Here is a 26,265-nt window from a genome sequence, read left to right as displayed (position 1 = left end):
CAAGAAATTGGGTTGAAGAAAGGGGACTTTAGTAAATCACGTGTGGCAAAAAAGGCAAAGGAACCCCAAGCACCATTACATGGGATGTTTGGAAAGACATACATTGGGAGATTCGCAGACATCAAAGATCCATTAGAAGATGAAAATGAGCAAAAGGAAGCAGAAAATATTGTGGAAGAAGACAATGATGAAACTCTAGAGGACGAAGAGTTTGGATTACGTGACATTGTTAATTAAATTTAAATTATGCTTGGAAATCAAGCTCATTTTTTGTAACTATTAAGTAGTTATACTTGTAATGTTTTGACTTTGACATTTATGAGAAGAATATACACTCAATTAAGGTTGTTATGTGTTCAATATTTGTAATATGTGATTTTCGCATTAATTTTTAAGTTAATCATTATTTTTTGAAAAAAAATGTTATTATTATTATTTTTTTGACATGAAATTCATAAAAAAAGCTATTATTTAACCATTTTTAGTTAAAATTTTCGCATAAAAATTGTGATTTTCGAATGTCAATTGTAGCAAAAAATTATCAAAACGTGTAGTTTTTTAGTTATATTTATGTTAAAAATGCCTATTTTTATGTCCATTGTTAAAAAAATATTGTTTTTTAAAAACAATTATTTCTTGTGGATTGAAAAATTAATTAACGATGTATAAATATGTAGAATATCGAAAATTAAAAAATACTGACCTTCTCCAATAAATATGCAAAACAATAAAAACCACACTACAAAAAAATTAAAATTAAAATAAAAACAAGAAAATATGAAGAAAAAGACCACTTCAAAAATGATTAAATTTACAAAAAATTATTTACATTTCATACATTAGAAAATAAAAGAAATAAAAAAACAAAACTTAAAAAAAAGGGTCTAGTGTAGAATTACCAAGTTTTTAAATCAGCATAAAAAACACTACCATTCTAAAATGAAATGTACATAAAAAAGTTTATAGTGCCAAAAACTATGCTCTAAAAAACGTGTGTTCTGCATCACTCCTTTTCAAAATCGAGACACTTTTTTGCAAAACAAGTAATAGTATGAGTTCCCGTTTCAAAGTTTACATTGTTAGAATGATCTCCAGGCATTTTGCCTATATTCGACCTCTTTTGGGTAGCAACCAAGAAAGTGAAAAAGCTCAAAGTCTGTAATCCAATGGGAGAAGAAAAACTGAGGATAAAAAGAAGTCTACATCACTTGAAGAAACCGAAGTCTGTGACTAAGCCGAATCTTAATCTAAAGCTATCTATTTGCAGCAGGATCTGAATATCTGTGGTAAAGAGTCAAGGGTTTGCTATAGTAGCCAAAGATCAGTAATATAAGGCAAAGAGTCTGTAATTGGAAGTCACTGTATTATAATAAGAGACTAAACTTGCAATAAGGACAGAATTTCAGAAGCTGCTTCTGACTTTGACAAGGTAGAGACTCAACTATTGACCTTGACTTAAATAGGAGGGCTGACTTGGAGGGACTCTTTGGTCTTGTGTTGGATATCTCATTTTGAATAAATTCAATAAGAGGAGGATTGTTGGGTTTTCCCTTGCCTTGAAAGCCTAAATCTTTGTGTTCTTGGAAGAACAATTTGTGTAATTACTTGATGAAAGAGAAATATTAACTAACAAAGAAAAGAATACTTATATAGGACTTTACTTCCAACTATGAAGGAATACAATGAGGACATAAAATTTGTAAATCTTAAACTTGGTTAGGCCACTGCACCTCCAAAAACCTGACTGATTAAGCCATAAACTAGAAACCTTCTATGGAACTCCACAAACAAATGAATTAGAATGAATTATCAACCAGAATCAAGGGCCTTTACACTTTACATTTGACAATCTATTGCACTATGAATATTGAGGTCACAATTATTCATTTATATTTCACTGTGTAAGAAAGGATGATCATATTTTATATATTTTGTCTAGTAAGGCTTGCACTTCGTCATTACTAGCTCTAACCAAGGTTTCATGTTCCCATTGTAATGAACAATAACTGCATTGTCAATCTCTCAACAATCCACGCTAGGATTATATCCTAAACACAGCACATACCAAGACTTGTCCAAAGGATGGGTCAGGCCATAAAATGTTTAATCCAGCGGGTAGTGTTCCAAGCTTCCACAACACTCTATCCTCATTCTGACATACAATAAAAGAAAAACTTAGAAATCGAACAAAGAAAAACCCATTAAGTTTTCTAGCTAATTACTTCAGATTTACTTCAAATACTTTAAAGTAAGCATCACAGGAATTAACATAAATAAACCACACTACACACCATGGAAAATTTTAGGGGCTAATGTTCGCCCAGTGGGCTAATTTTCCATGATTTTTCCACAAAAAAGATTCGCCAATTTCCAATTTTATAAAAGAAGATTCGCCCAAATTTTAGAATATAAAATTATTTTACCTTAAAAATCGCCAACATTATATAGAGACTATATATAAAATAATTATAAATTTGAATAATTTTACAAATATATCAATAAACATTTATAATTTGCATATTAGGGATTAGTGAGATTCGCCAATGTTTTAAACTTCAAGAAAATTTTCCATCCTTAAAATTTTCCTTGCTACACACTTGCCATGTTCTGCCACTTGTGATATATTCTAGTTATATCTTGTTTCTCCCATTCTTTGAGACCAAATACATTCATCCCATATGCCCAACCACAAGCATTAGGCTCAAAGTGCCTTACTATGTGCGGATTGGAAAAATTAACGTATTTTTCAAACCGGTGAGAGCTTTCTCCACAAGTTTCCACTGAACCATTAGCCTTTCCATGAAGATCTACTGACCACAAGGGCGTCAAATCTTTCTGCACCACAACATCATCATCCAAGAAAAGGATCTTGTCCATTTTTGGATAAACTTGTGGAACATAGAAATGAAGATGATTTAGCATGGATAAATATTTTGGATTTATATATTTCAAATTGGGGGAATGTACTGAGAGTATAGTTGAGTGATCTGCGCTAAAATAATACTCTTTCATAGCTACGGATTCAAGTTGGCGAAGCACAGGGAAATCGGAGGAATTGATCCATTTAAAATCATCAACATTTTCTACATGTATCGCAGCTTTCCTTGGGGGATTAGGTAAAAACCACATTTTCATGGCCCCAAAATTTAACTTGTCTGTGACAAGATGAAATACATGTTTATGAGATTCTTGCAAACAAAAGTAAATCAACTACAATGAGATCCAAATATTAAATGTAAAATGCAGCAAAAAACTGTTGGACTTCCAAACTTTAGAGTATTTTAAATTCATAACATTTCACCTTAGCATTCATCACAGTTGAATTCACAACCACAGATGCAACCAATACATTGTCAAAAAATAATGCATAGTGATGAAGAGTTGGATCCTCCAACTTGTCCTTTTAAGGAAATTTCGCTTTTCAAGGGCAAGCAAGTAATAATCTGTTTCACTTAGAACTAAAGAAAATTTTTTATGCATATAGTTGTTTGTCCTAGTCCAAGTACAAAGGTCTGTGTCAAGTTGATTTCGTTTTATATGTCTTACTTAGGATTTGAGTGTTAAAGTTCTTAACTTAAACCATACTCGACTCCCATTGGTTCTAATTCATCCATCATTGTTCCATAGTCATGTCTTATCCATGTCCAAGTCATCGTGTCTTTTAGTGATTTCGCAGCATAAATCCCATTGGCCAGTTTCGCAGCGCAATTATGGTTTAGCAATTTCGCAGCGCATCATGATTAGGCCGTTTCGCAGCGCATTATTAGAATTTCAAACTAACAGCGCTGCGAAATCATGGATTCGTGCTTTTTGCAGCGAATCTTTCCTGAAAGGTCAAGTCTGTTATCCAAGTCATCAGTTGTGTCCACTCATGTCAGTTTTTGTACCTCTCGTATCACGTTTGAACACTCATTTGCCACTATCCCACTATTAGCTCTGTCAACATGCACAGAAATATCATTCCTAAGGGATTTTACCGTGGATGTACTTAATGATAGTCGTAAGCGCTGCATGAGTGACAAAGAATTTGGATTTCAAGCGAGGCTGTTTTCAAGCGAGCCTAATTTCAAGCGAGGCTGAATTAAAAGGAACTGAACTACTATTGCAACTGAAGCTGTTAGACTCTGTGTGTGTGAAGATTTTGAAAGGAAAATGGAGAGAAAAGAGCACAGATCCGGTAAATGCTAGAGGACTGAACCTAAGGGCTTGGATATAGCGTTGAGGGATGAAGGCGTGAAGAAAGCATTCAAAGATGCCGGCTGCTGGAACTTTTGCAAGAAGCTACAAGGAGGACATGCGCAGGTAACCAAAGAATTTGTGCTAAATTTCACTGGTTTAAATTCAAAGATAGCTATGCTAGAAGTACAAGTTTCTCTAGAAGCCATAGCTGCTGTGACAGAGATCCCACGAGGACGGGAAGAATGGTTTAAAAATTTTAAGTTTGATATGAACCCTTGTAAAGAGTTTTTAAAAGAGGCATATGTAAATGAAGACTTAACAAAAGCAGTGCCCAGAAATTATGTCAAGGAACATTATGCTCTTCTTCTCACCTGCATTCAGAAATACTTGACCTGTGAAGGAAGGTACAATAAGGTCTATTCTTACCATTTCAAACTGCTCTTGCATTTCACGGGAAAAATCTCCATAGACATTCCTTTTTATTTGTTTCGCAGTATCGGTAAAATGTGTGATAAAGTGCAGCTAAGGAAAGAGGACTGTGAAAGCTCTTTGTTTCATCATGGTTTGATTAAGTTGCTAGTGTTAGATGGCCTCCAAAAGATAGGCAGAGACTGGAATTCATTTATTTTCATGGCTGGATTTCAAAGCAAGACTGGCCTTACACCACAACCAGCCAGAGAATTAACAATAGCTTAGCTCCAAAAGGAAGCAAGAGCTAAAAAGCAAACCAAGACACAGCTAAGCAAACCAGTGAAGCCACTAATCATTCAGGATCAACCTCAACAATCAAAAAAGGAAAAAACTTATGATAAGAAGACTGTTCCTGAAACAAGTAGAGCTGAAGCAGTTTTAAGAGTAAGGACAAGAAGCTAGATAAACAAAGAAAAGGGTAAAGCCATAGCTGTTGAAGAGAGCCCAGCATCCAAGGCAAGCTTGAATGATTTATTACAGGCCATTGAATTCAAGCAGTTTGAACCAGTTCATATTGATTTGACACAGTCATCACCAGAAACTGCCAAGAAGTCTAAAGCCTCAAAAAAGCTCAAGTTCGATGAGCCAGGAGAAGAATTCATTTTAAAACCCAGAAGACCTATTACAAGGAAGCAAGTAAAAGAAGCACTGTCAAAGATAGAGGCAATCGAGAGAGTTAGGCAAAATAATGCAAGCAGAACAATCATCACATCTCAAGAGGATAATATAGCAGTCATAAAGAGCCAATTAGAAGCAGCCAAATATGAGATTGCCAAATTGAAGCAAGCAGTTAGAAAACATGCAGATGTGTATACAAAATATCGTAAAGCTCTGTGGGGTGAGACTAAAATTTTTCAAGACCAGATGAATTCAGTAGTTGATGGCCATGCACAATTTCACACATGGACAGTACCAGCCATCAAAGAGGCCCAGTTCGTTAGAAAAATAAATATGCAATTAAGAGCTGAGAATAAAGCTCTGAAGAAGAAGATTGAAGACCTGAAGGTACAGCTAAGCCAGTTAGCTGCCAAATGAATTTTCTTTTTCAAAGGGAGGTTTTGTTCCAAGTTTTTGTAAAATTTGCTTAGTCTTACTATTTTTGAAGACATGTAAATCCCTGCTATTATATGAAAAATCGAAGGGAGTTTTGGCAATCAAATGTTTCGGTGACAAAGGTCTCGGGTAAAGGCATGCTGTTTTAAATAATTCAGTAGTTTCGTAGTGCGCTACGAAACTGCTGAAGGTGATGATTTTAACACAGAACAGGCAGTTTTGTATTTTGAGCGAAAATTTTGAAAAGGAAACGCCAAAAGGGTATACAAGATATCAGCGGGAATGACATTAGCCAATCAAAACAAGACAGGTGGAGGATTTAAAAAGGTGGAATATTTCAACCCATTTTTAAAGTTCTGTGATATCCATGTTGTCACCGTTCAAGAGGTAGCAAATCTTTTGCATACAAGGACCTTTTGCTTGCACACATGTAAATCGATGCAGCTCACAACACATCCAGAACGTGGCAGTGTTCCATATTATGGGTTATTAAAGGCTAGAAACATGCTTGGTACATTCGAGCATTTTGAGGAAAACTGGAGCCGAGAAGTAAGGGAAATCTCCTAATACTTCTGAGCAGTTGAAAGGTTCAGCGTTCAAGATCACTATGGAGTATTAAACATCCAGCTCAGCCAAGTTGAAAGAGGACCAGGTTTCAGAGAATAAGAAGAAGTCATTATGCATGCAAAATGGAGTTAGAGTCATAGTTAATTTAGAACTCTTAAACACTACAGTCAGTTCCTTATTGTAATTATTAGTTAGTTCAATAGCTAATAGGTTTCATTAGAGGCAGTTATCGAGTTCCCCTCATGCTGGAGGAGGAAGCTCGAAGTAGTTAGAATAAGGATTCTATATATAGCTGGAACATCTATGTAATGGGGGTTGGAGATTTTATAAAACAGAGTACTGTTTTGGCTTATGTAGAAAGACAAAGTTCAGTAATATAATAGAACTGCTTTTCTTCTCAGGATTCATAAAGTGTTTCTATGTTCAAGATGTGTGGTTTTACTTTATCCTTGATTTATTTTACAGTTGCATAGATGTGTAATCACTCAGAATTCACTTATGCTGCTCTGATTTTCTGTACACATTCATGAACTGTGGTTTTATAAGAGTTGTGTTTTGAACATTTAAATGCCACATGCCCTGACTTCTATGTAAAGGTTGTATCATTATTTGCTGAGGTTTTATTGACTCCATAGGCCCAATGGAAACTTATGTAATGTTTGTCCAACCTTCATATTTGTCACTATTATTTCACAAGAGTTAGCCCTCTTATTTTTTAAATCAAAATCAATAACCTTTTGAGAGAGCCCTCTCAGGCTGAGGAGGCTAAACCTTAGTCAAAAGATTGGTTTGAAACAATTACTTGAAGTCTTCCTGGTCAGCAGCCTTCCAGGGTCTGATTTTGAGATAACATAATCCATGGTCAATTGCATGGACAGATAATGCAGGCCCTTGGGAATAGTCTTTGCTGTCAGCTGACTTAAAAATGTACTTTGCTTTTTCAAGGTCCTTACTTGCTCGTCTGTAGACTGAAGCATGGCTCGCAAATTCTTTGTTACTATCCCACAGTCATAAAATTGTTCTCTAGCCTTGGATAGGACATGACCCATAGCCTTGATCTTCTCAGGTGAACTGAAACATTCATATCAATTATCAGCCATGAAAAAGAGAATGAAAAGCAGAAAGATTGACACACATACTGCAACTTTAAAAGAAACAAAGGATATGAACACCAAATGCAAATGGAAGCACTTACTACTCTTGATTTAGAAGCAACCAATGTGAAAACTATTACCTTTGAGGTAGATCAGAATTTGCATTAGCCTCACCCAATGTACGTTGACATTCTTTGATACGAAGCATCATTTCATGGTATAAATCAAGATTATTCCTAGCCTGAGAAGTGCTTGAATACACCCTAGCCATAATCAGTTGGTCTCGGATCAATCTAACAGCATAGTTAGAATTCTCGTTCTCATTCTCAAGCCTCCAAACATAGTATTTTTCTAGGACAGCAGAATATACCTCCTTGGAACATTTAATTGCTGCATTTTCAAGCTCAACTCGTTTTTCTTCATCTTATTGAATCAGCTCTGTTGACCTTTTCTCCCTCCTCTTTTGTCTCAATTGTTGTAAGCATTAAACTACTATAAATTAAAGCATACTATGCTAAAATCTAAGAAATATAAAATTTTTCTATTGGAGAAGTAACATTCAAAAAGGATTTTGGAAAATAATATAACAATTTGTTTTTCCATGAGAACAAAAAGTAGCGATCTAGTGCAACAAAGAATTTTACCCTCTGCGAAACTTTTGTTGGACTTTCTTCAAGCCACAAATGGTTTCATTACAACAACCATTGTCCTAGGAGTTTGACTAAACATTACCTTACAGTAGGCTACCAACATCATAGATCAGTTAACCAGGGAAAATCAAAATTTACCATCAAGAGCATTCTCTTTGACGTCTTGATGTTCACTTCCTGTGTCATCCTCTTGAAACCTCGTAAGAAGTTCTTCATCATTGGAAGATTTTTTTATGCATCTTGTCATTCATTTTACCCCCCTCAAGATTTTCCTTGCCTTCTTCATTGAAGATCACACCATCTTGTTGCGAATGTAACTTTTCTGAGTTGTCTCCAAAACTCATTTGCCTCTGCTTGATGTACACCATTAGAAATAGAGAAGCACCCCAGCCAATGTCAGTTTTCACTTCCTGCTTAATACAACCCTACTCAACTACATAGATCATCATCACATAGGTTTGCTTACATGTTCAATAGAGAAAATAACCAAAATCTTCACCAATCGTACCTCAGAGTTAGTAATATCCCTTTGGTTTACTTCGAAGGGCTTTTCTAATACCCATGAGGAAGATAATTCATTCCATCCAACAAGTCATTCCATCCAACAATATTTAAGTTTAGCTTTACCGAGTCCTTTGTGATAGTTGTTATGACATCAATCACCTACCCAACAAATAAAATTTGTTTTCAATTCTCTGCTCAATAGTGGAGAAATCAAATTTAAGATATCCAAATGCAGCAGGTTTCTTATACTTTCCTCCTTTGGAAAGAGAGAGTCAATGCTCTCTGTTAAACTCTGCTTTCTCCAGTCATCTGCGTGTTCCTATGAACCCCATAGATTAATAGATAAGAGTGATTTTAAACATATGACAGAGCTCCAGTATCCTCAATAATTCCTCTCTATTTCAATTTGATGAGCCCCAATTTTTGGTACAATTTGGGCTCATATTGGCCTACTTACCTTGTTCAACCATTCATCTTTTATGACTTATGCATTCATTTCTTAGTATATTCGTGTTGTTTGTAGGAAGAAGGGCAGGCATTATATCTATGTGGCTAATACATGATGATTTCAGGTTTTTGGCATTGAGGAGAGCAAAAGACCACGCAGAAGGAGACAAGGAGACAGAAAAGGTGGCATTGCATGTTTATAGGGAGGTTGTCTACAGCTTTAAATGACTTCCCTCGTGCTTTTCACCTTAACTCCGAGCTCTAACAGCTCTCTCCACTGAGCTTAAAGGCAGCCAACACGTTCTACAGGATCAACAGTTTTACAACAGTTTGACTTTCAGTTGGACAACCAAGCTCCATGAATGAAGGAAGCCAGCTTGATCCTCATTTTGTATAAATATGAAGGTCGTAGCCTTTGTTAGAAGCTTTTTGATTTTTGGAATTACTATTGTAATCTCTGAGCACAAGTTACAACTCGGTTTTTGTTGTTTTGTAAGCCAGTTTTGGCATGACATTAGACTTTTGATTATGAATAAAGGCAAGTAGATTTGGATCTAATTCTGAGTTTTTAAGGGATCTATATCTCTCAGGTTAGGGCCCAACCTGAGAGCAATAGATCTCCTCTTCTTTTAGTGTTATTCACCTTTCTTTCCAGCATTGTGTTTCCTTGTTTGGATATGCATTTCAAAGAATACAGTTTGCTGATTTGATTTGGTTAATGAGAATTGCGTAGGGTTAGTTCATTGTTAAATCACTTTCAGTTATCTAGATCAGAGTAGGAGGTTTGTAATCCACTAGAGCTCCAAGAAAAAGGTTGTTCGTGCCTTCACTGCCATCTTTGTTTAGGGATTGGGGTGCAGTCCATATCAACCACCAAAAAGAACGCGGTCTTTTACTTCCATGCAAGCTGCAACATAGTCATTTTCATTGAAGATCCATCCATGCACTTTTGATATTGAACCATACTTCTACATTTGCACTCCATGCACGACTTCTTTTCTCGGTTTACATTGCTGTTCATAGGTTTAATAGCACAGGTAGCATAGGTTAATGAATTCTCGTTTTTGATGCAAGACATAAGTAATTTGTTTTATTTACACTGCTCCATATCCTTCTACTTCCTTTTTCTTCTTCTTAACCTCTCCTAAAGCCATCTACTCGACCTCTGTTCAGCTCGTTCACCTTCCAACTCTTTCATTGCCCACGTAGCTTCATCTTTTTGACCTTTCGTTGATCCCATCCTTCTATCCACCAACCACTTCGTGCACTCTTTCTCTGTCCTATTTCTCTACCCCTGAGTCATCACAAGCTCCATCTCCACCTTACCTATCCACCCATACCACTCCATCACCTCACCATCACCTAAAACTCCCATGGTAGAGCATCCTGTAGAAGTTAGCAGACTTCCTGTAGAATCCCTGAGTTTCCTGTAGGATCCCCCGCAGACATCCTGTAGAAGCCTGCAAACTTGGTTGCCGAGCATCCGACCGTTGAGACTTCTGTAGATTGATGCTAAGGATCCCCTGGGACCTCTCCTAGCCCCCCTGACCTTTCCCAAGCTTCCCTTCCTTTCACACCACCTCTACACAACCAAACCCTAATAAGAAACAAAATCATCATCACTCCAACCATTTAAGCAAAAATAGAAAAACATGTTCTTTTCAATAAAAAGTAGTTTAAGTTCATGCATTTTACATCATTAGAAGTAATGGCATCATTTCCAGACGCTTGCACTCCATCCATTGCATCCTAGAGGTTAAGCTAGTCAGATTAGGGTTTACTAGGGTTTCCATGTTTTGGTTGGCTTTCAGTTCATTTTTGCAAAGTAGATTAATTTCCTCTGAGATAGCCTTCGTCCATCATTTAGCAAGCTTCTTCTGAGAGCATATAGAAGTTGGCTTGAGCCCTAGAAGACTTGTGCCAACTGACCAAGTGATAGTTGCGACAAGAGCTAGTACTTGTGCATACAACACCGTCGCTTCCAAGTTTGTACGAACTACCGGGTTGATAAAATTAGAGATAGGAAGCTCCAAGAGTTGTAGCATTATTGCTACAATACTGGAGCCCACCATCTTTTTGGCGCCATTGCCGGGGAAGCGTCAGAGTATTAGTAATTGTTGCTTTTCTTCTATTTTCTTACTCTTGCCTTCTGCTAAGTAGTTTATTTCATTTCCATTCTGCAAAAGTAGCATAAACATTTCCTGCTTTCATAGATTAGCATTTCCTGCTTTCATAGATTATCATTTCCTGCTTTCATAGATTAGCATTTCCTGCTTTCATAGATTAGCATTTCCTTTCTGCAAGCGTAGACTAGCATTTCCATTCGTGCAATTTCATTTGAGCAAAGTAGATTAGTTCTTTCCTGCTTTCAGTTTAATTCTGCATCTTTTATACTTAGTTGTAGATCAATCTGTTTCAGTTTTGCAGGTACCAAAGAAAAAATCAAAAGCAATCAAAAGAAAAAGAAATCCTTTTCCCTTTCATGCCTCGTAGGAACCGAGATAAATTAGGCAAATTCCTACCAAACACCCCCACCACATCACTGAATCACCCTTCTCTCTTCTTTGGTGACAGTGACCCAGAAGAAACTATAGGTGAACATCCTGAGATAGACAAAGATCCTATAGAAGAAGAAGAGTTAGAGACCACTCCATCTGAAGCTATGGCTGACAATAGAAGAGAAGATGAGAGAATAGAAGGTGCCTTCCCCATCTGAGAGACCAATGGAGAGATGAAAATGAAGAACATTAGCCCCTCCGCCTTACCTCACTTCCATGGACTGACTACTGAAGATCCTGATACCTTCCTGTTTGAGTTTGTTGTCCTTTGTAGAACCTATGACTATACTGAAGATGAGCAAAAGCTGAAACTCTTCCCTTCAACTCTTAAGGATGTAGCATTGTGCTCGTTCATGGGATTACCTGGGAATAGTATCACCACTTGGGCTCAGATGCAGCAAGCTTTCAATACCAAGTACAGGGATTACTGTAGGTCCAAGGAAACCAAGGGGGAAATATTTCGGATGACCATGGGAAATGATGAGTCCCTAGAGGATTATGAGGAGAGGTTCCAACTTAGCTATAAGTGGGCCAGGTGCACACTTGACCCTGAATCCCTCAAGTTGGTCCTGCTCCGAGGAGTCCCTGAAGACCTCTTAGATACCCTTCACATGTTAGCTGGGGGGGACATTTACCAACTGCCTTATGAGGACATCAAAACTGTGTTTAGAAACCACTCCAGGGCAGCTCGGAAACGAGGTAGAGGAAACCTCCTCTCAATTAGTGTCCCTTTCTCCAAACATGAGCTTGTAAATAAATTAGAAGATCTCAAGAGTGAGGTGAGACAGACCATTGCCATGTAGCTAGACACATTCAGGATCCAGCAAAAGAAAGAGGAAGCTGAGAGAGCCTTGGCTGTCTTCTGCCCTAGGTGCACAAGGAGACACCCTAAGAACGAATGCCCATTGCATTCGGTTGAAGTGCGTTTCGTTTGTGAGGAGGACCATCCTACAAATCAGTGTCCAACCTTACCTGGGTTTAAAGCCATGTACCAAGGGACAGAAGCTCCCACTGAACCTCTCTATTACCTCAACCAAAGGAGGCCACAAGGATCTAGATCTTATCATTAGGGAATGCAAGGGGCACATCAAGCTTATTACAGCCCCAACCAATCGACTCCTATTCCTTCTTGGGGTCCCCCTGCTCATCCTTCCTGGTCCTTGCCTCCGCCATGGTCTTATCCACCTTAGTACCCTACTCAACCTACTTCTCATTCATATCATTCACATGCCCAGCCACAGCCTCAATGGAATGCACCTCAGTAGGGGTGGAGGCCCCAATACAACACTCCTCCTGCCATTTTGCCTCCACCACCAGTTCAACCTCAGTCATTACCCCCTGCTCCTCCAAGGCAACCTCAAATGCCTGATCAACCGAACCCGAACCCCAACAATAGACAGGCCCAACAGGTATACACTGGGGAAACCTCATGCCCTACCTATGCTATGGAGATCCAGGAGATCAATCTTCGATCTGGAAAGACTCTACTAGATCGCCAACCTCCTCCCCGAGAGGATGAAGAAGACAAACAGGAAAGTGAACCAAAAGCTATTCCACCCTTTCCTGAGAGACTAACAGTCACCAAACAAACCAACCCAGAGGAGGATGAGCTTCTGGGTGAGCTCAAGCAGTTGTGTGTGAAAATACCACTTCTCCAAGCCATCAAGGATGTGCCAATATACAACAAACTGGTTAAGTAAAGGTGCTTCAAACACCCAGGCGGGCGGAAGAAAGATGCTTCAACCATTAATGTCATAGGACAATTGTCTGACCTTATGCTAGGACAAGTCATCTGCCCAAAGTACCTAGATCCTGGAAGTCCTGTAGTAGATGTCCACATCAATGGCACCATCATACCTCACACCTTGACCGATCTGGGGGCTGCCATTAATGTGATGACCAGGGATACCATGCTCAAACTTAATCTTCAGGGTTCCCTGAGGAAGACCTCGACAGTACTGCAACTAGAAGATCGCTCCACCGTGACTCCCGAAGGGATTGTGGAGGATGTCTTGTTCTCTATTGACTCTTGGGAATACCCTGCAGACTTCCTGGTTCTGCAACCAAAGGCAAAGCTTACTGGATATCCTCTCATTTTGGGAAGGCCTTGGTTAGCTACTGCAGATGCTTACATAAGTTGTCGTGTAGGAAACATGACCATCAAAAATGGTCCCATGTCCAAGCAGCTAGTCCTATAGCCTCCTGCCCAACCCTCCTTAGAGCATGAATTACCACTCTAGTTGGAAGAAGGAGAGGAAGACGAGGTGTACTCAGCACCTTTGTGCACCTTAGATACCACTAGAAGAGACCCCCAACCGAGGATGACTTGATCGAGACCTTGATCCAGAATCCACCTTCCAGTGCACTACCCTTAGAGAAATTGGTGGAGGATGCCCAAGCTAGCACCTTAGTGGATCTTTGTACAACCAACCCTGTTACTCCCAGAGTCAAGAATGTGGAGTTCGGCCCTGAGAAAGCATTGAAGATCAGCTCCTCCCTATCTCCTTCCCAGGAAAAGGAGCTGTGTAGTCTGTTGGCCAACCACCTAGTTGCTTTTGCTTGGAGCTATAAGGAAATGAAAGGAGTCCATCCTTCGGTCTATACCCATCATATATACATCAAAGAGGATTGTAAACCGGTTAGGCAACCCCAGAGGAGAATGAATCCAGCTCTTAAGGATATTATCAAGGAAGAATTGCAAAAACTGTTGGATGCATGATTCATCTACCCCATCTCAGATAGTGAATGGGTGTCCCCTCTGGTGTTGGTTCCCAAGAAAAATGGGAAATGGAGAATCTGTGTGGACTACCGAGAACTGAAGAAAGCTACCAAGAAAGACCATTTCCCTCTACCTTTCATAGATCAAGTGTTGGATGGACTGGCAGGAAAGAAGTTCTTCTCTTTCCTGGATGGGTTTAGCGGGTACAACCAATTCCAAATCAGCCCGGAAGACCAAGATAAGACCACCTTCACTTTTCCTTGGGGTACCTTTGCCTACCGAGTTCTTCCCTTTGGGCTATGCAATGCTCCTGCTACTTTCCAGAGAGCTGCCTTGAGCATCTTCTCGGAGCTGGTCCATGATGCAGTGGAAATCTTTATGGATGACTTTACTCCTTATGGGGCCAACTTCCAGGAAGCATTGTCCAATCTGGGAAAAGTCCTAACCAAATGCATTGAGATGAACTTGTCCCTTAGTCCTGAAAAATGTGAATTCCTAATGACTGAAGGGACCGTGCTAGGCCATACCATTTCTTGCCAAGGGTTACAGGTGGATCCTAAAAAAATTGCTCTCATCAAGAAGGTTCCACCTCCTCAAAAGGTAAGGGATGTCTGGAGTTTCTTGGGATTAGCAGGATATTACCGGAGATTCATTAAAGATTTCAGCAACCTAGCCTCACCATTGTTTGGCCTGTTGGCAAAAGATGTGGAGTTTAAGTGGACTGACGATTGTCAGAGGGCTTTAAATGAATTGAAGGACAAGTTGGTGTCAGCCCCAATTCTGAGAGGTCAAACTGGGCCCTACCTTTCCACATCCACACTGATGCCTCGAACAAAGCCATAGGTGCAGATTTAGGACAAGTTGAGCAAAAACTTCCATATGCCATTTACTTTGTTAGCAAAAACTTGTCCAAAGCCGAGCTGAATTACACTGTAACTGAAAAAGAATTCTTGGCTTTGGTCCATGCACTGAACAAGTTCCGACATTATATTACTGGTTACCAGACCTTTGTGCATACAGACCATGCTGCAATTAGATATTTAATGAATAAGCTAGATGTGAATGCTCGTATTATTAGATGGTTACTTTTATTGCAGCAGTTTGATTTGACCATTGTTGACAAACCAGGTAGAGAAAATGTTGTTGGTGACTTTTTATCTAGATTGGATTTGTCTGCAGATGAGGATGGAACAGTGGATGACCAGATGCCCGATGAACATCTGTTTGCTATTTCAGTACTCTCTCCATGGTTTGCTGATATAGAAAACTACCTTGTTTCAGCACAGTTCCCTCCGCACCTATCTTCCAGAGAGAAGAGCAGAATCATCAGAAAAAGTGCCTCATGTACTTGGATCGGGGGCAATCTGTTCAAGCTTGGCCCCGATCAGATCTTAAGGCGTTGTGTAAGGGAGGAGGAAGTCTGTGATATCCTCCTCACTTGTCATGATGGGCCTTGTGGAGGAGATTTTGCAGCAAAGAGAACTGCCTTCAAAATCCTGCAGGCAGGCTACTATTGGCCCACACTTCATCAAGATGTCAGAAGATATGTCAGTCAGTGTGACCAATGCCAAAGAATGGGGAAACCGACCCAAAGGGATGAGATGCCTCTCCAACCTCAAGTGACTCTTGAGCCATTTGAGAAGTGGGGCATGGACTTTGTGGGCCCAATCAACCCTCCTTCGAGGCAAAGGTCTTACATCATTGTGTGTACTGACTACTTGACAAAGTGGGCAGAGACTAAAGCAATCAAAGCAGCAACAGAAGAAAAGGTGGCCGAGTTCCTAAAAGAAAACATCTTCTATAAGTTTGACTATCCAAGAGATCTGGGCACCGATCAAGGGAGGCAGTTCACATCCAACCTGGTTGAAGATCTACTAGCTCATCACAAGATCAAGCATAGGACTTCCACCACCTATCACCCTCAAGCAAATGGGCAGGTGGAAGTCACCAATAGAGCATTAGAAGGGATCTTGACTAAGGTGGTGAGTAGCAGCAGAAAGGACTGGGTAGATCGCCTGGTTGAAGCCACATGGGCTTACAACACCACTTGGAAGACCACCACCGGCTTCACACCTTATGAGCTGGTCTATGGGAAGAAAGCTTTGCTGTCCATTGAGTTTGAATACAACACTTTGAGGATGGCAGCTCAGCTGGACCTAGATCTCAGCCATGCACAACAAGAGAGGTTATTGCAGCTGAATGGACTGGATGAGCACCGAATGCAGGCCCTCCTTCACTCGGAAGTGGTTCAACTTCAGAGAAAGGTGTGGCATGACCAACATCTCCATGACAAGCAATTTCAGCCGAGAGATTGGGCTTTGTTGTATGACTCCAGTGTTGGGACTCAGAATTGACCTATTTTGACCTTATCTTTTTGCCGTATTATTATCCTTTTGCAGTCATAGGTTGAAAGCTTTTGATTTTATAATGACATAATTACCCCAAGGTACGAAGTAACTTTCCGCATATATATGTTTAATTGTTCATTGCATATTTGTGAATATCTTTGTATTTATCCTTGGAAAATCTGACTAAACTGTCAAGTAATTGTCTTAAGCTTGCAGGAAATATAATGTATAGTTGCTGTAACACCGGAAACAACAACTACTCAGTTGCTGCAACACCAGAAGCAGCAACTCCGTAGTTGCTACAGTCAGCAATAGCAATCACCTAAAGCAAGCTATTTTGTAACAGCTGCATATAACAAATAGCAACTATTCAAAGAACCCTGACGCGACATAATTAAGCAGATGTCTAAAGCAAGAAGAACACAGTCAGCATCGCCTAAAGTAGTAACAACATGGGGAAGCGGCAAAGGAATGTGAAGATCCCGAGAAGACGGTCGAAGTCAGTTACCAGCTGTGTAACAGCCAGAACCTAAGAAAGAACATATTGTCATACTGTTGTAACAGTGCTCTGTACTTCTTATTTTTGGTAGAATAGGATTAACTGAATGAGCTGTAATACTCTATTGTAATAGATGTCTCCTCTATAAAGAGGAGACATCTACATAAGAAAGGGGATCGATCCGTCAGTGTATATAGTCAATCTGTAAAGTGAGATTTTGAAAACTTCAGCAAGGCTGAACTTATTATACTGGGATCTTTTTGGCAGATGAATATAAAACTGTTTTGAGCACTTAATTCAGTCTTCTCGTTCCTGGGGAATCTTGTGAGAGGGACTGGGCCCACCTTCCTCACAAGATTCACCCATTTACTTTCTTGTCAGTGTGTAAGTTTGCAATAGTTTCTTTCTAGTACTCTGTTTGGATTTCATAGCATTACCTCTGGTGTTTATGTTTTGCTAATACTCTGTTTCATTAATTATTTGAGTTTGTCTCTCACCGGTGAATTAGAATGCAGTGTGCGTTAGTAGTCTAATTACAGAGGCAGGTGCTGAACATCCCCACCTGGAGGATAGGGTCCTGATCCTCTGCCAACAGAGCATCCATCATTTTGCCTTCCAGATTTATGGTTTAATTAATTGCTTTTACTTAAAGAAACCTAATTTCGCAGGGAAGGCAACTAAATATTTCTAAAAAGCATTAATGGTTTCTTGGTGAAAATAACAGGTGCATGAGAGGGCGCAAGAAACCTAATTTCGCAGGCAGCAGGGGAGGCAGAAAGACTTTTATTGACGAGATCATCTCGAAGGCCGAAACATCACAGAGGACGAGTTCCAGGAGACCGCAGATCCAATACTCCTCACAAATAGACCCACAAACAGAGGAAGTACTGGGACCTGAAAGGAAGCTGGAAGTACCAGAAAACACTGAGGAACTGGTGAAAGAACCTGAAGATACATAAGACAAATTAAGTGATTCAGGGAAAGGACCAATGGAGGACAACAGAACGGAAGGAAGAGGGGAAAATTCGCTCTCTACCCTGGAATTTCCTATTGGGGAACTTCCGAGAGGAACAACCCCTATGAAGAATATTCCACTCTCAGCGTTACCCAACTTCCATGGGTTATCCTCTGAGGACCCAGACGAATTCCTCCTTGAATTCGACATATTGTGCAGAACTTATGATTATGTGACTCCTAATCAGAAACTGAAATTGTTTCCAGCAACCCTAAAAGGAAATGCGCTGAGGTGATTCATGAGCTTAGGAGCTCAGGTAATCACCACCTGGGACCAGATGAAAGAAGAATCCCTGGCCAAATATCAAGACTATTGCCGAACGAGGGAAAGAAAGGAAGAACTGTTCAAAATGGTTCAGAAGGAAGACGAGAGCTTAGAAGATTTTGTGGAAAGACTGCAGTATAATCTGCAGAGGTCTGACCATCCTAATATGAGTAAAGACATTCTAAAGACCATATTGCTAAAAGGGGTAAGAGATGATTGCCTGGATATGCTGAACATGCTAGGAAAAGGAGACATCTCCAAAGAATAATTTGATGAAATCATCAATCTCTGCCTGAGGTGCTCAAGAGGAGCAGGTAGCAGATCGAAGAGCAGAGATAATGTGTATTCAAGAGTTCAGAAATCAGCCAGTGGAGGAGCGACAAGAGCTGAAATAGGTAACTTATTAGAAGAATTTAAAAACAAAATGCTAAGCTCTTTCGTGTCGCAAATCGATGCTCTGCAAGTTAAGAAGAAACAGGCGAAAGCAGAAGCTGCTCTAGCCATCTTTTGTTCCAAGTGCAGAGAAAAGCACCCATTAAGGGAATGCCCACTGGATAAGATACCTATCTGTACAATCTGCGAGAAGGACCACGAAACGCAGCAATGCCCCTCTTTTCCTGGAATCAAAGCAGCACTGTAGTCGACCGAAGAAGAGGCTAAAGCAGTGTACCTAATGACACAGAGGAGGAAATGGCTGCAAAGACAAGGTATGAGCTCTAATACAACATTTAATCGTTGGAATAATAATTCTCCTTTTTACCCACCCATGAATCAAATGCAATACCCACCCTTCAATACAATGAACTTTCCACCTATGCAGCAACCTAATCTTCCTTTCCATGATCCTACTATATGGAATCCTTGGGCTCCCCAACAACCATACTTCAATCAATGGAATCCAAACTGGGCAGCCCAACAGATGCCATTTCCTCAACAACAACAGTCTCTCTCCCTACCATCTAACACTCCCCCAAATAATCAGGCAATTAGGCCACAACTGCCTGTACAACCTAACCCAAATCCAAACAATAATAAAGCCCTGCAAGTAATTGACATTCATAATCACCGCGTCTCTCCCCTGCAATGTAATGATATTCATCTTCGCTCAGGGAGAATTGTCGAACCCATTATAGATGATATCACTGACTTTGACAAAGAAGAAATTAGAAAAGAGAAATTGCCTGACAACAATGCTGAAACAGCAGAAGCAACACCTAATAATAACGAGCAAACGATAGATCCACCCTTTCCTAAACGGTTAGCTCTCACAAAAACACTTGAGCAACCTACCTTTAACATTTTAGGAGAGTTACAAAATCTGTATGTTAAAATCCCATTATTGCAAGCATTAAGAGATGTGCCTATTTATGCTAGAACCATTAGAGACATTTGTATAAAGAAGCCCGGAAGGAAGGCTAAGGATCCCCTCACAGTTCATGTGATGGGAGAACTAACTGCCTTAATGACCGAAAAAGATTATCCTGTGAAGTATGGTGATCCTAGTCACCCTACAGTAACAGTTCAAATCGGAAAAACCTTTATCTTTAAAGTTCTAGTAGACTTAGGAGCTGCAATAAATATAATGACTCTCGAAACAACACAACCGCTTCAGTTGAAAAATCTAATTAGGGAAACTCCAACAATCTTAGAATTAGCTGACCGATCTACAATTAAACCCGAGGGGGTCATTGAGGATCTTATAATTTTTGTAGAATCCTGGAACTACCCGGCTGACTTTGTAGTACTACAGACTAAAACAAAGTTGGGGGGTCACCCATTGATTCTAGGGAGACCTTGGCTGGCTACAGCAGATGCTTTCATCAGCTGTAGGTCAGGATCAATGACCATATCCAACGGGCAGGAAACTAAACAGCTCACCCTCTATCCTCATGCCACACCCATGATCAATAGTGACAATTCTGTATGGGTAGACTATGAGGATGAAGAAACCCAACCAATACTGACCATTGGACAAGCCTTGACTTTTAAGGACTCCACCGAAGATGAGCTAATTAGCAGTTTTATTTTTGAACCATCTTCGGTTAATCCTGAAACATTTAACCACTTCACTGCAATCCTAGAACCTGAATCCCAGCAGAACATGAAAGATGAGGATTTAGGCCAGACACGAGTAGGCAACCCTTCCAAGAGTACAACAATTGAAACTGAACCTGGTAAAACACTAAATATAAATCCTGACTTGGCTGATAATGAAAAAAAGCAATTAATAAAGTTACTCCAAGCAAACAAAGAGGCATTTGCATGGGACTACACAGACATGAAAGGGATCTCCCCTGAATTATGTACTCATCGTATTTATATTAAGGAGGGATCCCAGCCAGTCTGTCAACCCCAGCGAAGAATGAACCCTAACCTTAGAGAAATTGTGAAAGAGGAACTTCAGAAACTTTTAGATGCAGGATTTATATATTCAATATCTGATAGTGAGTGGGTTTCCCCACTCGTAATTGTACCAAAGAAGAATGGGAAATGGCGAGTATGTGTAGACTATAGATCATTAAATAAAGCAACCCAAAAAGATCATTTCCCTTTACCTTTTATTGATCAGGTATTGGATAACTTAGCAGGCAAGAAATTCTTCTGATTTTTAGATGGGTTTAGTGGATACAACCAAATTAGGATTGCACCCCAGGATCGGGACAAAACCACATTTACTAGCCCATGGGGAACCTTTGCCTACAGAGTACTTCCATTTGGGCTATGCAACGCTCCAGCAACATTCCAAAGAGCGGTGATAGGAATCTTTTCTGATATGTTAAATGATTCATTAGAAATATTCATGGACGACTTTACTCCTTATGGAGTGACCTTTGAAGATGCTCTGCAAAACCTTGAAAAAGTACTTAAGCGGTGCATAGAAGCACATCTTGCTTTAAGCACTGAAAAGTGCCATATGATGATGAACCAGGGTATTGTATTAGGTCATTTCATTTCATTTTTAGGAATTCAAGTCGACCCAGCTAAAATTCAGGTGATTCAGAACCTTCCTATCCCCAAAACACAAACTGAGGTGAGAAGTTTTTTAGGACATGCCGGATATTACAGAAGATTTATTAAGGATTTTTCTAAAATAGCTTCTCCTTTGTTTGTGTTATTAATGAAAAATGCTGAATTCAAATGGACTGATGACTGCGAAAATGCATTCAATAAACTTAAACATCATTTGTCCGCAGCTCCTATTTTGAGAGGACCTGATTGGGCATTACCCTTTCATATCTCCTCTGATGCCTCAGACACGACAATTGGAGCTGTCCTGGGTCAGGAAGAAAACAATCTCCCCTATGCTATCTATTTCATTAGCAAAAACATGACACCAACTGAGCTAAATTATACAGTAACTGAGAAAGAATTCTTAGCAGTTATTTATGCTATTAATAAATTTCGGCATTATATTACTGGCTATACTACCTTTGTGCACATTGATCACTCGACCATTAAGTATTTAATGAATAAATCAATTACAAATGCTCGAGTTACCAGGTGGTTGTTACTATTACAAGAATTTGACATCACAATTGTAGATAGGCCAGGAAAAGAAAATGTAGTTGCTGATTTTCTTTCTCTTTTAAAAACTGATGAAAATGCTCCAGTAGATGATTCTTTTCCTGATGAGTATTTATTTGCAGTATCTGCTCACTCACCTTGGTATGCAGACATTGCCAATTATCTAGTTGCAGGAAAACTACCATCACACCTATCACACAGGGAAAGAAGAAAGATCATTCAACAAAGTGCTAGGTACAGCTGGATAAGCGGGTGTCTGTTCCATACAGGAATAGATCAAGAAATCCGGAGATGCATTGGGGAAGACAAAATTTATGATGTGTTAAAAGCTTGTCACGATGGCCCTTGTGGAGGACATTTTGCAGATAAAAGAACAACACACAAGGTACTGAGAATGGGTTATTATTGGCCATCACTTTTTAAAGATGCTAGGAAATATGTGAAGGCTTGTGACAGCTGTCAGAGAATGGGTCAGCCTAACCATAGGGATGAAATGCCACTTAACCCCCAGGTAACTCTTGAACCTTTCGAGAAATGGGAATTAGATTTTATAGGTCCCATCAATCCTCCATCTAATCAAAGAGTTTACATATTGGTATGCACGGATTATATGACTAAATGGGTAGAAGCCAAAGCACTCATTAAAGCTAATGAAGAAGCAGTATTAACATTATTATTCGAAGAAATCTTTGTTAGATTTGGATTACCCAGAGAATTAGTCACTGATGGAGGACCTCCTTTTAATTCTCATGGCTTCAAAGACACGCTCCAAAAATATCATATTAAATATAAAATGACCACACCATACCACCCCCAAGAAAATGGGCAGGTGGAAAGTACTAACAAGGTCATAGAAGCCATCTTAACAAAAACAATAAAGGAGAATAGAAGAGATTGGTTTCAGAGATTGCCCGAGGCTCTATGGGCTTATAGAACCACTTGGAGGAATACAACAGGCTTTTCACCCTATGAATTAGTTTATGGAAAGAATGCTATTTTCCCTGTAGAATTTGAAATTAAAACCTTAAGAAATGCCTTAGCTGTTAACCTTGATTTAACTGATGCACAAACAGCCAGGTTGCAGCAGCTTCAGGATTTGGATGAGAAAAGACTAGATGCCATCCATCAGACAACTATGATACAGCAACAAAGAAGCAGATGGCATGACAGAACCATCAGGCAAAAGAAGTTCCAGAAAGGTAACTGGGCTTTGCTTTATGATTCTTGTTTCAAGAATTTTCAAGGGAAGTTAAGAACAAGGTGGTTGGGACCGTATGAAGTGGATGCTGTTTTTCCAAATGGAACAGTTAGACTGATAACAATTGATGGGGACAGAACACCACTGTTAGTCAATGGTTACCGACTTCGGTTATATCAGCGGCCAGTTTCCAAGGAGGATTTTAAAGCCACTTGCATGGCAATAAAACATTATTATTTTCCAGGGGAACTTGCTGACCCTCAAAGCACTTGAACTTTTATTATTTATGCAATATTCTTAGGTTAGATATTCTTGTTTTTTTAGAAACTAATAAATCCTGCCAAAGGATTGCAATATTATATTTCAGTATTTTGCAGGTGTTAGCTTGGGAAGTAGCTGAGAACAAGAAGTCTCAAAGGAATTACTGTGTGGACTCGGAATCCCTGTCGCTGAAACACCATTTTTTTTGTTGCTGCAACACCGTTTTCTGTTGCTGCAACACCATCCCTGTTGCTGCAACACCATTTTCTGTTGCTGCAACACCATCCCTGTTGCTGCAACACCATTTCCCTGTTGCTGCAACACCATTTTCTGTTGCTGCAACACCATCCCTGTTGCTGCAACACCATTTCCCTGGTACTACAGCACCATCTCCGTTACTCCAACATTATTTCCCTGTTGCTGCAACACCATTTCCCGTTGCTGCAACACCATCCCTGTTGCTGCAACACCATTTCCCTGTTGCTGCAACACTACTTCCATTACTCCGACACATTCCCCGTTTTCACAACCATCTTTCTCCCAATCCTTGTTGACCCAATGGTAAATTTCTGTTGCCGCAACACCAATCCCGGTGCCACGACATTGCTTACCAATCATGAAATATCCTTCCCAGCAAAATTCTCTCACGTACGACAACCCCTGTTGTACCACTTCAGCTCTAAAAGTACAAATCTCGATAAAATATACCACTCTCTGTGATGATTACACCACCCGGCTATCACTTTCTGTCGTCATCATTACAAATCACCTATATTTCCCATGCTTTTGGATCCGCGGTAATTATTATGATCTGGCAGAAGACAAGAAAATACTTTTTGGCGCAACGATAAAAAAGGTAAGTACGAAGGTACGCACGTTTATGAATGAGCATTAAATAGTAGATAACGCGGAAAAGTTGATAGGACCATCGAATGATTGCATTCCCAATCATATCATTTACACATAGGAGGGGGGGGGTTACCGAAACAATTCTCATAATGATATACTACACCAATTACTGCCACCCTCAATTCTCCCGGTTGTATGTAAAAGCCACAACATGGTACCATTTGCGATGTATACTCTGAGTTGAAATCGGTAGCTCGGTTCTGAATTCTCAAGATTCACTGAGACAACAGCCATGGGAGGAACCCTCATTACTCATGAACCTGGCACGACAGCAGTCCTGGAACTCTTTCCGGAAATTTATCAAATTTTCCTGCAAGCTGGATGGATAGAGTATTTCAGGAGGCTGCCGGACTTTGACGAGCAGCAAGTTCTGGAATTCGCATGCAACCTAACAGAAGGTTTCTCTGTCATCCAAGGAATTCAAGTCCCGATCACAGAGGAAATTATAGCCGAAGTCACTGGACTACCAGCCAATGGCACATGCTGGTTCAACAAAAAGCACTTGATTCTGAATGCACAACAAGATTTCCTCTGTCCGGGCGAGGAAGTAGAGACCAAGGGCAGAGGTGTAGCATTGCGGTCGTTACCCCAACCATGGTCGAGAGTCGCTGAATTCGTCAAGCAATATTTGACGTGCGAAGGTCGCTACCAGGTAATCTACCAGCATGACTTTGTCCTGTTAAATCACTTAAGAAATGGTCAATTATTAAACATGCCTTATTATCTATTGGGTTGTCTTAAAAACATGTCACGATATGCTATGAAAGCGAAGCATCCAGTTCTTTCCTTAAAACATCATCGCCTAGCCCAATTGCTGATCAACAGAGCCCTCGCTCTAAACAACCCTCCACCCACTATTAATCCCCATCCGGAGCAAGGAATTCCACAGCCAGAGCATGAGAGCCCTCATCAAGAAGAGGAAACTCTTCGTCAAGCTGAGGACACACCTCAGCAAGACGAAGAACTTCCTCAGCAAACGGATGACATGCCTGAACAAACCTCTTTGGAAAACCCTCAGCAAGTAGAACATACTCCAGAAAAACCCCAGCAAACACCCCTGCATGTTACCGAAAATGAACAAGCAGCAGCACAATTAACCTCATCTCCAAGAAAAACTAATCCTTCCGCTCCCATACTCAGTATTTCTACTGATGATTCTGACGATAATATCCCAATCTCTCTTCTTAAACGAAAAAATCTGCAGGGAAAGAAAACCCCAGCAAAAAGGAAAAGAACTAGGGTTCCAACTAAAGCACCTGCTACCCTGACTACTGTTCCTACCTTAAAGGCTAGCAGGAAGAGAAAAACGCCTGAATTCCCTGCTTCTTTACTAAAACGGAAATCGGTAGTAATCGAATCCCCTAACTCCTCCAGTTCACCACCCATCGCTTTAAGAATCCGCACCCCAGCCACTCCTCGAAACTCCTCTCCCTCACCCACAGAGGCTGAGATGCAGAATATTCATAGCTTCGTGACATCATATCTTAAGACAGCTGATACACAAGAACCAGCTGCCGACACCCAGAGTGATAGTGACCAAGTGGCTGCAACACAAGAAACAACCACTACCCCAAGTGATACACAAGAACCATCTGTGGGGAATTTTGACCACTTTGACGAAGCACAACCTCTGCCTCCACTGGAATCTACTGTTCCATAGGATCAGCCTACTATACCTGCCCTACAGGAAGAAATTGAGTTCCTGAAATCTCAGATTCAGGACTATCAGGAAGAGATAATAAGGGTCAAGGAAGCATATCAGAAAGAATTCAGCCTGCATATTTTAGCACAAGTAGCGACTGCAGCAGAGAAAAGTAAAGATAATGAATACATGTGTGCAAATTGTGGTGAAATATATACTCAGGCAGGATATAAAGTAGTAGAAGAACCAATAAAGGAAGCCTCTTCTACTGAAAATGAAACAAAGGAACCTGTTGATGAACAAATAGAAATTCCACAATCCTCTGCTCAGATAGAAAAGCCTGTTGATACACAAGAACCAAC

At 40.0% G+C, this 26,265-nt stretch overlaps 1 pseudogene; it reads right to left on the bottom strand.

Moving 5' to 3' along the window:
- Window positions 1–1,887: 1,887 nt before the first annotated feature.
- LOC149212965 (polygalacturonate 4-alpha-galacturonosyltransferase-like) lies at window positions 1,888–25,647 on the bottom strand (annotated as a pseudogene).
- Between the last annotated feature and the right edge of the window lie 618 nt (window positions 25,648–26,265).

The sequence above is a fragment of the Pinus tabuliformis genome, chromosome 1_1 (assembly GCF_031772625.1).
Source record: "Pinus tabuliformis cultivar Carrire ecotype Pingquan chromosome 1_1, CPIR1, whole genome shotgun sequence".
In the NCBI taxonomy this organism is placed as follows: domain Eukaryota; kingdom Viridiplantae; phylum Streptophyta; class Pinopsida; order Pinales; family Pinaceae; genus Pinus; species Pinus tabuliformis.
This window is presented reverse-complemented; position numbering and strand designations above follow the sequence as displayed.